This window comes from Vanessa tameamea, chromosome 11, assembly GCF_037043105.1.
Source record: "Vanessa tameamea isolate UH-Manoa-2023 chromosome 11, ilVanTame1 primary haplotype, whole genome shotgun sequence".
NCBI lineage: Eukaryota > Metazoa > Arthropoda > Insecta > Lepidoptera > Nymphalidae > Vanessa > Vanessa tameamea.
The window spans coordinates 7,668,836-7,683,694 of record NC_087319.1 but is presented as its reverse complement, the minus strand read 5'-3'; the positions used below and the strand labels follow the sequence as shown (position 1 = coordinate 7,683,694).

The 14,859-nt window shown below is 33.9% G+C and overlaps 1 protein-coding gene across 1 annotated transcript in view; it reads right to left on the bottom strand.

The window, feature by feature from the left end:
• LOC113402498 (leucine zipper putative tumor suppressor 2 homolog) overlaps positions 1-14,859 on the bottom strand; it is a 99,711-nt gene that overhangs the window by 52,392 nt on the left and 32,460 nt on the right. The window lies entirely within an intron of this gene.

Here is a 14,859-nt window from a genome sequence, read left to right as displayed (position 1 = left end):
GATACGGTACGATTTATAGCTGCTATTTATTAAATGGTATTGTGTTTTTATTAACATCTTCCGCCTTATTTTAATTAAAATATCATATTGCGGACTTCACAAGTTTTTGTTGTGTTGAGTCAAGAACCGAACGAATCGACTGCAGTTCTAGATTTAGTAATGAAAAAAAAGAAATACCATTACGTAAAATAGCTCGACTCTACACCAGTTAATCTGTCTTCAAAAAATAGTTTACGATAGGAAAGTTGGTAACGATAGCAAAATAATAAGTACTACGACTCCTTTTAATAAAAAAAAATATCGGTTTTTTATTTATTTATTTATTTATACTTTATTGCACCCAAACTTAAAACTAAAAATTACAATATTGAAACAAAAAGTTGCATGAGGTGCAACAGGTGCATTTATTGCACAACATGTAAAAAAGACATAAAAGTGCCACGTTAAAAAGACAATACAAAGAAAAATATAGCAAGAAAAGGCGGTCATACGTGTCTACGTGTTATAGCTATGTAATATTTCTCTCACGGACACTCTTTGCTGAAAGTAATTTCATAAGGAAACAGTAACGTGCAGGCAACGTAACGTATATAATATCAAAGAACATATAAATTATGCACTAAGCGTCTTAGCTCTGACTCTTACTATGTTCATTTTATTTAGTAAAGTCTTACCATCAGATAGACATATTTATTTCAACGTATCGCTATACAAAGCTAAACAAAGGCAAGAGATCTTGTTATATTTGTATAAGATATACTTCATTTATCGTATGAACATACAACGTTGGTAGAATTCGCTAAGCGATACGTGAGTTATTCGAAATACATATTTTTTTTATCACCTACGATAAAGAAAAATGTGAATTCCGCCTTTCTTCTTGCACATCGCGTTTACATGGTTAATTACTTAGTTTAAGAAATAGCTCAGGTTACGACTAATGAGTAATGATCGTAGGACGAAACGAAAACAGACCCGTGGAGCCTTATCTCACGAAGTACTGCTTCACTTGTTCAACATTTTTAGTTGTCCATGCGCTAATGAGCTTGATGTTAGATATTTTAATGCAGGTACTCAAGTGGAACAAGAAATGTTTAGATTTAAAATTGTAATTTAGGAGGGCGATATTTATGAGCAATGAGTTATCAATAATAAACATATAAAATTAACTTTGTCTGTCTGCTTGTCCATTGCTCTTTCACGGCTAAACCAGTGAACCGAATTTGATAAAATTTGATGTGAAGCAAGCCTGAACTCCAAGGTACTTCCTTGGAGTTCAAGCTCATAGGTCATAGGCCTGACGACCAAGCCCTAAAACGCGAGCCGCGGGCAACAACTAGTTTTAAACATTATCTTTAAATACAATAAAAGTTATAAAAAGTATTTTTAAAACCATTAATTAATTGTAAATATTTAAAGATAATTTTATAAATAAATTAATCCGTTCCGTTTTTTGATATAACCAAATAAAAGTGATACAGAATGTTCGACATTAAACATACCTGTAAGTTAGGTATGAAATATTTTAATGTCTTCTCATTCTCACGTTATCTATTGATCTCTTATCTATCTTGTTTTTACTACAGCGTATGCGATTCGTGTGCAGTTTTGGAATTTGCTAAATTATATGTCATTAAAATATTATACACATGTGTCCGAATTTCATGTAATAATTCAAAGTAACTTGTATTTACGAGTAAAATGAAGTGGATGTTTTAATTAGATATAATTATACCTACTACTTATAACTTATAAAGGATATAGCGAGACTCGGCTTAAACGTATCCGGCGCTTTGAAATGCTTAATTAACTTAAATATTTCTTAACACTACTAAAATACCGATAAAATGGCTCATTTTTTGTCATCCGTTCTAAATAAATATATCATCATTAAGCCATCGAATATGTTTTAAATGATAAAAGATCCAATACATCTTACATTTCTAATTAATTATGCTTGGCGTTACTGTAAATTAAAAAATCTTTAATATTCGTATGTCTTATTTGTATAAAGGTACTTTTATTTTCTCTAAAATAATATAATTAAAATGGCATAGCTTTTAATATGATTGAAGACCTTGTAAAATATATTAAACATGACATAAACCCAAGCACGTTCTTTATTAGTCCTATAATAAGGCTATTTTTTTTTCTTCATGTTTAAACTCTCTAATACTGTATTCAAAGCTTTATTGAGAGACTGAGAGTTAGTAATTGTTTTAACTTATATATATAGTGTGATCATTTTTAATTTTATTAAGAATAATTAAGTAATAAAGTAATTTTGGATCTTACTCCAGAACGCTGCTCTAATGTAAAAAACTAATTAAAAAGTATTAAATAAAAAACAAATCTAAATCTACTTTTAAAAAAAAAGTGTAAAATACAATATAATAGAATATGTGCTATGAATAAAAAAAAAGTTTTTTTCGAAATATTTTCGTACAATTGGTATTAATCATGGTCTCGAGTTGAACAAGTAACATCAGTATGTGTGTCACTGCAGACTGCAGAGCGACTAAATTGCACCGGTTTTCTCCCCGCTCATTTTGTGGTTCTCTTCGATTGATAGAAAATCAGCCGTATCATTATTCCATATATGGAATCACTCAGAGTATGTCGATTAATTGGACTGAGCGGACATTTGCTATGAAGACACCTGATGACATATATAGAGCAACATTTTTTACTCTAATTCAGAAAGCGATCATCACCAATAATCTTGAGGTCAATAATCGTTCTATACTCCTAACTCTAATACTGAGTTCATTTATTCCCCAATAATTATAACAGACCTCAGATTGAAAGAAAAAAGAGATCGTCAGTTTCGCTGAAATTACCACAGTATTCACACCAAATAAAACAACCCACGGTATGTTTTATTGATGGAAAAAATTAATGCTTATTTTTATGTTATATGATTAACAATTCCTTACATCGCAAATTAGTAGCGACTAATCTTGGGGAATATAGTTACATCGACACAACAATTCTGAGTTAGTATGTTTGGCTTTATAATTACCTGATGAGAGATTGTACCTACCCCGACGGACTTGTACGACGACAAATTTAGAAAAATCTTAAATATAAAAGTTCTGTCTGTCTTCTGTTTTATTCAAATGAATATGTGATATAAATGATGTTGCTTGGTTCACTTAGTTTTATTACAAAGTTTAAGTCATCCAGAATAGAGTCCATAAGATTGGACGACATTTGACCTCACACGTCGTCATTTCCACTACAATCATCTGTCGTGATTGAGACACGTCGAACGATTGTTTGGGGCAGAACATAACGGTCTGGATGTAGGTTAGACTTACTTCCTTACTTCGGTGTCTGCCATTCTCATCTGATACATATTCGAGTTGATTTTCTTTAATTAGTATACAATATAGGTTTAATGTATAACTAATTAGAGAACTTTAAAAATATACTTCTTTAGATTTTTTTATGATAAAAATATTTTCTAAATTTAAAAAAATGATAAATCTCAAAAAAAAAATGATTTTTTTTAGAATATAATGACAAAAAGACGAGTGTGACATAAACCGTTTAGAGTTCCTGTATAAATGTTCTTCGTACCGTTATTGAGATGGTCTTGAGAACAATATCCGTTTTGGTAAGGAATTCACGATTTATGTAATGCTGTTATGTAGGCGTGCCTACACTGCATTACTTTTATTGTGATCAATAGAAATTGTTACGGAGCAGGCGCTGATAAAGCTGATTATTGTATTTACGTTATTTGTTTGTTCCATGTGTATATTTATAATCACCATTTAGATACATTTATTATGACATAATTATATATGCACTACGGCTGTATGTATAATGCTATTATAATTAATAATATATTAATTAAATGAAGGAAACTGTAATAAAAAAAATGCTGTGTTATTATCAATAGGCGTGCTCCGGGCTAAACATATTTATACATAGACATTAGACATATTTTTTTTACTTTTCATCAAAGTAATAGCAGTCATTATGTTTTTGTATTCAAACATAGAAACAATGGTCAGGAAAAATTGTAAGTAATCTTTCAAGCTGGAAGCCGTAGCTTTTACTGTTCAATATTAACTTCGATCGTATCAGCTGTTCTCATAGTTTCTTTGTTCATCGGTAATATTTATTGTTCAGTATCAACTCACTGTATTCAATTATTTTCTTAAATGCTAATATTTAATTATAACGTTGAGCTGCATGTCATGTACTTCTGAGCATATAAGGCAATGTTTTGTATATTACGTTTTAAAATTTGATCAGATGCACAATTTCAAATCCATGGTTATATTTAAAATAAACATAACACAATAGCAAATAACACACATGACCTACTTGGCTACAGGCGATTTCTCCACTGCCAATACCTTATTCATCCCAAAGTATGTTATCTAGCACTATTTTGTCCGAGATTCGAAACAAAATGGGATTATTATTTATTATGTTTATGGCTTCTGTCAATAGGTTGACAATTCTGCCAGTGTCAGGGTTGAAAAATACACGTGGTTGCTTGAAACAGCATTTTTTCGTTTTGCCAAATAACCAGTAGCACGATCTAAAACAAATAGGACATCACAATATAATATACCAACACCAACACCCACTGAGATACAAAATAATAAAACTACCTACATAAATATACTTATTATGTAAATAATATATACTTAAACTTATTTAAAGTTTAATGTTATATCTTGCAATATACTTAAATAAAAAATTATAATAGATATTTCTGAAGAAGACAAAATACAGGACATGTTGAAAGGGTGAGGGAAAGTACGAGGAAGAACATCATACAGTGAGACAGGAAATCTGGTGCAATCAAAGAAAATATGTTCAACGGTACCCTCATAAAGGCCACATTCACATAAAGAGTGGTCCCGAACCCTGATTTTTGATAGAAAATGAAGGCTGCAGTTATGGCCAAGACGCAACAGAATTATTGTCGAAGTAGAAAATTTAGAGCAGTTATGAAACTCAAAAAACCAGGGTTTTAGTGGAATATCAGATTGCAAACTGCCATAAAATTTACCTTTTACATGGCGGGTAAAGTTCCTAAAAACAAATGCATCAAAAGGGACAGCAAACAAAGGATTACCAGGAAATTGGAAAAGAGGAGATGCTGCAATACATTTTTCATAACTTTTGAAAAGGCAAGGAGCTTCTTTATGAGTCCAATAAGTTGAAGATGGAATAAAATTTGAAAGGTGACAAAGAGAAGTAAGTAATGGGTGGCAGGAATTTTGAACAGCTTCGTAGAGAAATCTATCACAAAGATATTGTCAACGAAGAAATAAGGGAGGATCGAGACATTTTACTTGGAGAGCTTTTATGGGGGAGCACTTCATGGCACCACAAATGATGCGGAGACACTTAGCTTGAATTTTGTCCCAATCGGCTAAAGCAGATTTATTGCACGGTTCAAGCAAGAATGACCCGTAATCAAAATGACTCCGAAAAATGGCGTTATAAAGGAGTTTCTGAGTGTAGGGATGAGCACCCCACCACACACCCGAAAGACACCTCAAAACATTTACACCAAGCTTACATTTTTCCTTAATGTAATTAAGATGGACCGTGCCAGTCACACGAGAGTCAAAGTATACCCCCAAAAATTTTACATTATTTTTAACTTGGATGGTCTCATTTTCCAGAATAATATCAACATCCGGTATCAATCTTTTTCTGGAAAACACCACTGCAGAGCTTTTGGGACCAGATAGAGATAAGCCATGATCCTCTAGCCAAATATAAAGATTTTGTATAGCAGAATTAAGGCGAACAGAGCAATCGTCGATAGATTCTGAGGCATAATATAGGGCTATATCGTCTGCGTATTGTTATATGTTACAATCGGATGAACAAGAAGAGTCAAGTTCAGAAGCATATAGACTATAGAGAATGGGACTTACAACTGAGCCCTGTGGTAACCCCTTCCATACTATTCTTGGAGGATGCATAGTACCTTGGACTCGAATAGAAATATAACGTTGCATGAAAAGGTTACGTATAATATTAATCATCCTCGCGTGAAGACTCAGCTGGAGCATTTTCTGCCTGAGTAGCGGGAGGAGAACATTATCATAGGCTGAAGTGACGTCAAGAAAGACACCAACAAGATGGTGTCCCCTTGAGAGTGCCAGGCGTATTTCCGAAGAGAACACGCTCAGGCTGTCCATCGTGCCCATACCTTTTCTAAACCCAAACTGCGATTTTGGCAAGATATTCCTGCTTTCAAGAATCCATTCTAATCTATTTTTTATTAAGTGTTCCATAAATTTGGCCAGAACTGACGATGAGGCAATAGGACGATAGGAGGAGGGATCTTTAGGATATTTATGATATTTAGGTTTAAGGATAGGAATTATGATTTGATGTTTCCATGACTCAGGAACAATCCCAGTTTTATAAATTTTGTTAAGAATAGAGAGGAAAATTAATTTTGAACAGTCAGAACATTTCTTTAAAAAGGAGTAAGGAATACCATCAATTACCAGGAGAGGAGTCGTGGAGATTGTCTAAAACAGAGCAAAGATCATCACATGTAAAAGGATCATCCATTCGATCATAAGAAGGAGGAGAAGGGGAAGATGAAGGAAAACAATTTTCAGGAGGAACAAAAGGTGGAGCCAGTCTACCCAAAAAATCATAGAGCTAGACAGAAGGATCGTTAGAAACAGGATTACTATCACTTAAAGAACCTCGGAAGTTTTTTATTTTTTTCCAAACAAGTGAAAAAGGGGTTCGGGGAGAAAGACAGAAACGAAACCAGCCGTTCGTTTCTTCAAGGATAATTCGCTTTTTGATTTGGCATTTGTACTTTGAAAATTTAAGTAGTTTTCTAAAGACGGAAGTTCCATAAAGACCTCTTCCATCTCATCCCGTTTGTGGAAGATTTCCGTGCATTCATAATCCCACCAACGGGGGGAAGGAATGAAATCTTTAGGATACTTTTGAATTGGGATGAATTGATTGGCCGAAGTTAATAAAGCAGAAATAAAATCATTATAAGTTTTTAAAAAGTTTTCAATAGTTATTACAGGAAATAGATCTGTCTGAGTTGTAACACATTGCTGAAATTCTGCCCACTTAGCCTTCGAGATACGAAACTTTAAGAGAGGAGGAAATGGCATAGGCGAGACAGGAACACTATGGGATAAGGAGATAAGAATGGGGAGATGATCACTACCATATGAGCAGGATAATACCTTCCAGTTACACTGAGAGGCCAGATTGGGAGACGTTAAGGACAAGTCAACACAACTGGGATTCTGAGATGGAGGAGTTCTTCTAGTAGGCGAGCCATTATTTAATAAGCAAAGGTTATTATTATCAAACAAATCAATGAGGTGAGTAGAAGGGTACTCACACTGAAGGGAACCCCACATAGTATGCTGGCAGTTGAAGTCACCTACAACAACTAAAGGGATAGGAAGAGTTAAGAGGATAGAGCTTAATTCGGAAATAATGGAAGAATAAGGAGAAGGAATATAAAATGACACGAAGGTTGTATTTATAGCCCTGACATAAAAGAGGGAGAGTGGGGAGGGAGAGGAATCAATGAATAGATAAGGGATTGTTTAAGTAGAAGGGCACTTCCATCCCATCCACTAACATGATCATCGCGGAGACATGAATATCCAGGAACCCGAAAACGAGAACCCGGCTTTAACCATGTCTCCGAGATGGCCAAAATATGAGGATGGTAGGAGATAATTAGAGAGATAATTTCATGTTTTTTATGTCTAATGCTCTTGCAATTCCATTGGAGAATTGTCGCCATTTTTATTAAAAGAATTAGGAGTGAACTGATTAAGTTTTTCAGTGACAGTGTACGGTAAACTGATATTATGCTTGGTAATAATATCGATTAAAGAAAGCAAAAGATGGATGATATCGGATAAATCAGAATTTTGTCTAGAATTATTATCTGAAGTTATAAGAGCACAGCCATTAGGCTGGGAAGATTTTGGAGAACTAACTAGGGCAGAGTGAGCTTCTTTATCGAATCCCTTACTAAGGGGAGGGCGAGGTCGTTGATTGAGAAGTACAGTTTTCCGTTGGGATGAAACAGGAGGGATTAAAGGGCTGGAGATTTCATAAATTGGAGTGAGAGGGCTCATCGTAGTGCGAGTGGGAGTGGACATAGAGTTGGGAGAAGAGCGTGCGGAGTCAGCAAAAGAGCGACGGGTAGGGCGAAAACGGCGAGAGGCTTCATTGTATGGGATATTTTCCTCTGACATCACAATTTTTATTTGTTTCTGTCTCATATGTTCTGGGCAATTGGGGTCAGTAGCCAGATGTGGACCTGAGCAAGACAGACACGTAACCTCACTACGGGGTTCTTTACAGGAACGTCCATGATGAGGTTGAGCACACACAAAGCACCTTGGTTTGGACCTGCATTTATCTTGAGTGTGCCCAAAGCGACAGCAATTATTGCATTGGATAGTGGGAAGGGAGTAAATAGTTACTGGAAGTGAAGTGTAGCAACAAAAGATTCTCTCAGGCAAGGTTTGACTTAAAAATCTCACAACAACCGTTTGAGTAGGTAACCATTCAGTTTTACCGTTAGTGACAAATTTTCGGATCAACCTTCTTGCTTTTATAGCCCGGCAACCAGGGGTGTAGCATTCGATACTACTCAGAAACTCCTTCATAGACCAGTCGATGGGGATTTGCTTCACAATACTCGTTCGGGTAATGTGAAAAGCTGGGATAATTATTTTATAATTATGCTCCTGGAACAATGGACTGTCAATGAAATTATTGGCAGAAGAAGCATTCGCAAATTCAACAACAATACGGTTGCGTCCTGCTGATTTAATTCCTCCCTTGAGAACACCAGAGACCTTGTTTCTGTAAATAATTTGAGCAAATTTAAGTAAACTAATTGTATAACCAGCTGATGGGTCAGGTTCCACTCGTGAGACGTGGACAATAAAAGCGCCTTGATCGGAGTCGTTATACTTCAATTTAGTACCGCTAAATTCGGGGAGTGTGAATGTGTGTTGAATTGAAGCACTAGGAGGAGAGGAAGCATCCCGTTGGTTTAGAATACTCTCTGCAGCGGTTTGAGAGCGTTTGGCAGCCTTCAGAACTTTTTTGGAGTCTTCTCTAATTATAGATTCAGTAGACATCACAAAATCATGACTTATGGAGTCACCTCCGCCCCCATCCGGAGGCTTCTCAGATTCCATCACCAACTACTAAAGTATTAAAGAAAAACTTACCTCACAACAAGTAATAACGCAGGACAACACAAATATTAGTGAAACTAAGCGATATTAGTACAAAAAACCTAATTTAGAAATCGCGCACGTGTGGTAAACAATACCAAAGACCTCTCGATTTGACAATCAAATCAACTGACCTAACTAAATCAAAGATAATTTTAATTCAAATTGTCTTTGATTGATTTTGATTACAAAAATTGTAAATGATGTCAGTCACCGATAATCGTTAAAATAGAAAAAAATCCTCAAAATAAAATATGTTACCTACATCAAAACAAATCGAGAGAAAACTTACATCAAACAGGCAGAAAGGCAAATCATATCATAATTTACATTCGTAGAAGACGAAAGTTTGATAGGGCTATATGGATTTTATCGAACATATGATTGATAGCTGGAAATCAAAGTAAAAGTACAAAGTGTTACTTTTGTTACCGGTCTCCTCTACTCATATATTAATATATATATATAGATTCAGTAGACATCACAAAATCATGACTTATGGAGTCACCTCCGCCCCCATCCGGGGGCTTGATATTATTACTCGTCATGAGAGATATTATCGTAATATTATTTCTTTTTTTTTAACATGATGGATAGCGGAAAAATCATAATATTTCGTCTTCGATGCATTTTAGCTTTTTAATAAATTCTAAGCATTAACAACAAGGCGGCAGTATTGTTAATGCTGTCGTCATAAGACAGCTCATAAACGTCAATGTCATTGCATAATGGACGCTGGGTTGGAGTCAAACGCTTGACGCGGAAGTGCGATGGGAGTTCAAGTTCGCTTCCTATATTATGTACAGAAAATGGAAGAGATTATGTATAAATAAACATGTACTTTTAAAAAATTAAAACCTATAATAATTCTAAAACAAAACTGTTGACAATAAATTGCAACATGTAAATAATTTTATTATGTGCTAGGTTGACGGGCAAATGTGCCATCTGATGGTAAGTGGTCACCACCGCCAAGATATTGGCACTATAAAAAATATTAACTATACTTTACATCGCTCATTATTACACCCATCAAACCGAAATGCAATAATACCTACTAAATATTTCTGTTTAGCAGTAGAATATCTGATAAGTAATATAATATAATAATAGGATACCATCCGGTATGTACCCGTACAGATGAGCTTGTACCATCAGGTAAAGTCATTATTTTGTATTTTGGCTTTTTATCAATCAAAATCATTACAAATATACTCTGTTTCTGTAAATATAAATAATACATTGCGATTTCTGCTCTTCTCTGAGTCACTTCTTATATAATTTTATATCGGTGACTTACAAAACAATGCTCATTGTTAGGCCTTTACACACGCGCAGGAATTCATGAATGTTCGCAGGTTGCAATAATTTACAAGAAGCTCGCAATGACCGTGATTTGCGACACGTGTTTTATGATACGAACAGTAAACATGTAATGTCGATATTAATTAATTATTGCCCTTTCAAAATAAAATACGAAATCACAAAGACGGGTCAATGACCAAGACCATAATAAGTACATATATACGGCTTGTTTGAACGTTACAATAAAATATAAATTATTGTTACGGCTAATGTTCGACTCACATTACTTCTCTTTATTTTTAAATCCTTTAGATTCTTGTAAGTGTTGACTTTCGTAACGGTATTTGTTTAAAGAACAAAGAACGATAAAAATTAAAAATAAAGAATCGCCTATATGAATTTAAAAAGTCATTTAGAAGAGAAGTTCTGAAGCAAAAAATAAACATTAATTGTACAATTTGCTTTGAAATATTATTATTTATATGTCATTATATTTCCTTGTAATATTTTTATATAATTTATTAAAAATATTTTGTTGTTTAGTAGATCTTAACATGTTTGTAAAATTTCAAAATTATAGCACGACCAGATATAACCTGCACAATACGTAGGTTATATCTGGTCGTTAGTTTTTGTTTCTAGGAATTACACAACACATATTTTGTCAAAATCATTTGACAAGATAAACACATTTGACATAGTAAACAACTAAACAATAATGGAGCCGTCAAATCATTTATCAATGTACAGTCAGAGTAAGAAAACCTTCGTCAATTTTCAAATTCATTCCTTTATCAAGTCGTAAACTCTTAGTACCTTTTGAATTTAAAGCACTAAACAGACAACTGCATATAAAATTAAACTGAAATAATATGATAACTTGGTTCAAAATAGTAACATCTTTTGACTACGTCTAGTGTCATATCAACATAAAAACTTTTTATGGCCTTATTAGTCATTACAAGATTTAAATTAGAAATGATATCTTCTACTGAATTGTCAAAGTCTGTCATTGTCATATATTTTCTTGCAATATCTTGTAATCCATACTAATATTATAAATGCGAAAGTAAATCTGTCCGTCTGTCTGTCTGTCTGTCTCGCTTTCACGCCAAACTACTGGACCGATTTAAATGAAATTTGGTACACATATAGTCTAGAGCCTGAGAAAGGACATAGGCTACTTTTTATTTGGAAAAATATGTTGTAAAGGGTTGAAAAGGGGGATGAAAGGTTGTAAGTTATTGAAAGTATTGTCATTTTTAGAACTAGAAGCATAAAACGTATATTTTAAGCTGTACATTTATAAACTAACATATCATGACACCCACTAAGGAGCAAATTTTGGAAATTCTACCCCTAAAGAGGTGAAATAGGGGTTGAACGTTTGTATGGAAGTCCGTAATTTTTTAAGATACATGAAACTTTATTTTTGGGATACTGATAAAAAATGAGTAGATACGTATTTAAGCGTTTCTAGATAATCTACCACTAAGGGTGTGAAATAAGGGTTAAAAGTTTTTATGGGATTCAGTCATTTTTGAAGTTAAAAACATGAAACTTTATTTTTGGGATACTGATTAAAATGAGTAAATTATACGTATTTAAGTGTTTCTAGATATTCTACCTCTAAGAGGTTTAATAGGGGTTGATATTTCTTATATAGATTAGTCTGGAAGTCCGTCGTTTTTTAAGTTAGAAGCTATGAAATACACCCCAATGTCAACAAAGAGGTCTTACATTAACTTAATATTTTAAGTTAATTTGTAAATATATTCAATTATTCATATTCTACGCGAGCAAAGCCGCGGGTAACAGCTAGTCTTAGATTAAAACGCTTGTAATATTATTCGGAGGTTATTTTAAGTGACGGTTAATGTAACGACGTGACGTGTGATGAGTGGTTCCATCGGCACCGGGAAGTGATGGTGATTTCTTGGCGTGCAAAAGCGGCGGCTATACCCTATCGAAAATCTATGGGGTTTGCTGGTGCAGCGGTGGATAAATAATAACGATAGAACCAAAGCAGCTTTCGTAGAACATTGCCGAAGTGTCTAGGAGGGCTTCATAGGAACCGACATATGCTCTTGCCTTGTTGGATCAATGCGACAGCGACTACAAGCTGTGATCGATATGAATGGCGGATATACTCGTTTTTAATAAAATAAATAAGATTTGTTTAAAATGTTACCATAATTACTATTTATTTTTACATTTTATTTACTACTTCCGTCCTGCGGTTTCACCCGCGTTTAGAGATTTAATGTTTTCCCGGCATAAAAAGTGTCCAACATGTTATTCCAATACATATTCTATCTGTGTGCAAAATTTTATTCAAATCCGTTCAGTAATTTTTACGTGAAAGAGTAACAAACATCCATCCATACCTCAGAGAAATCAGCCAGATCCATACACACAAACCTTCGCGTTTATAATATTAGTAGGAAGTAGGATTACTACTATGCACTCTCTTTTATAAGAGACAAGAAAATGTCCTAATCTCTGATGTTACACGAGCATTCACGAAGGACTATGATGTTTCGTGAAAAGTTGTTAAATATCATACCGATTAACGGCTTCTTATTCTTATTATAGCTTTTAAACACTATTATACTCTTTGCTAGAGGCGACTTATAATGACATTGCGACGCAATATGTCATACTCAATCGCTAAAGCAGGTTATCGCTCATACTGAGCACACGAAAATAGATCTTAAGGTGACGAACCTTTTCTTACCCCGACTGTACAAGCAAATATTGAAGCCGAAGTCAGGTCACTGGTATAGGTTAGTTTTATCCAGGTATAACGGATTAGAAATGTAATCATTGAATCGAATAATTTATTGTTTTTTAAGGATAAATACAAGCACTCCACCTCCGGGTGAGGTTTTTAAATGGGACTAACTAATAATTGATTAATTTATTAATCTAACCCAAGTTCATATTGCACAATGATAACGTCTATGTTGACTGATGTATTTTATTAAAAGATGTCTAGTATATTCTTTATAAAATATATGTACTTTATCTGCAACATTTTTTGCAAACAATTAACTTTTATTGATGTTATGCAACAATAGGAAAACATAAATCAGCCTCAGGTTAGAAAGTCAAATAAGCATGTGTATCAAACGAAAAACAAGTGTTGTGTAATGTAGTGCAGTGCACATACAATACAATCAGAACAGGATCTAATAAAATACGGCAGGGCAGTGAATTATAAGCCTCAATACTGAAATCTACGAACGAATACACTCTGACGTAACTGAACAATTAGACAAGTATTTCATCGATAATATTATATACACAATACATATAATAATCCATAACTTGAACCTGTTATATAAATGAATTATTGTTTTTGTTGATGTTTTTGAATGACGCTTCGTCCATCTGATTAAGTGAAATCTTAGATAGTTAATTTTTGAAAGTTTTCATTCGGTTAGTACAATCAACATAATTCGATTATAAATCGATGAGAGATTAAAAAAATAAAATCTCCCTGATAATTTTTTAAGCTTAACCACGTTTTAAATCGCGATCTTCAGTTTCGCCTATTTTATTCACCTAGCCATCTCGACTCTCACAATATTCATAAGTATTAGCATATAATTAGCCTTACTACATCGTCCGTCTGTACATTAATTGGGCTCCATTTATAGTACAATGCGGCCTAATGAAGTGGTCTACGTCAGGTTGTACATAGAATACGGAAACAGAGACAAGCTCTTAATGAATAACGTAATAATTTAGCTTTGTAGCTTACAACAACATCGAGTTCGTATTCTCGATAACATTGTTTATTATCATTTATACTTGTACTAAAGCAAGTCTTCTTAATTTAAAACTTTCGATTTCTTTCTTTATCAAGTAGTTACATTGGTTACAAAAAGTTTTAATGGTTTTTTTTTAGTTCGAAATATAAATTAGGTTTGGTCATCCGAAAATTTGATTGATTAATACGTAAAAGACAATGCAATGACATTGTTTTTTTTATTTTATACATAAATAAGACGGTAGACGAATGTAACGCTATATTCTGTCGATACCCAAACATTTACATCATGTCGTAGTCCGACAGTCGGGATAATATAAATATATAAATAATATATAAATATTGGACAACATCACATACATTACTCTGATCCCAATGTAAGTACCTAAAGCACTTGTGTTATGGAAAATCAGAAGTAACGACGGTATCACAAACACCCAGACCCAAGACAACATAGAAAATTAATAAACTTTTTCTATATCGACTCGGCCGGGAATCGAACCCGGGACCTCGAAGTGGCGTACCCATGAAAACCGG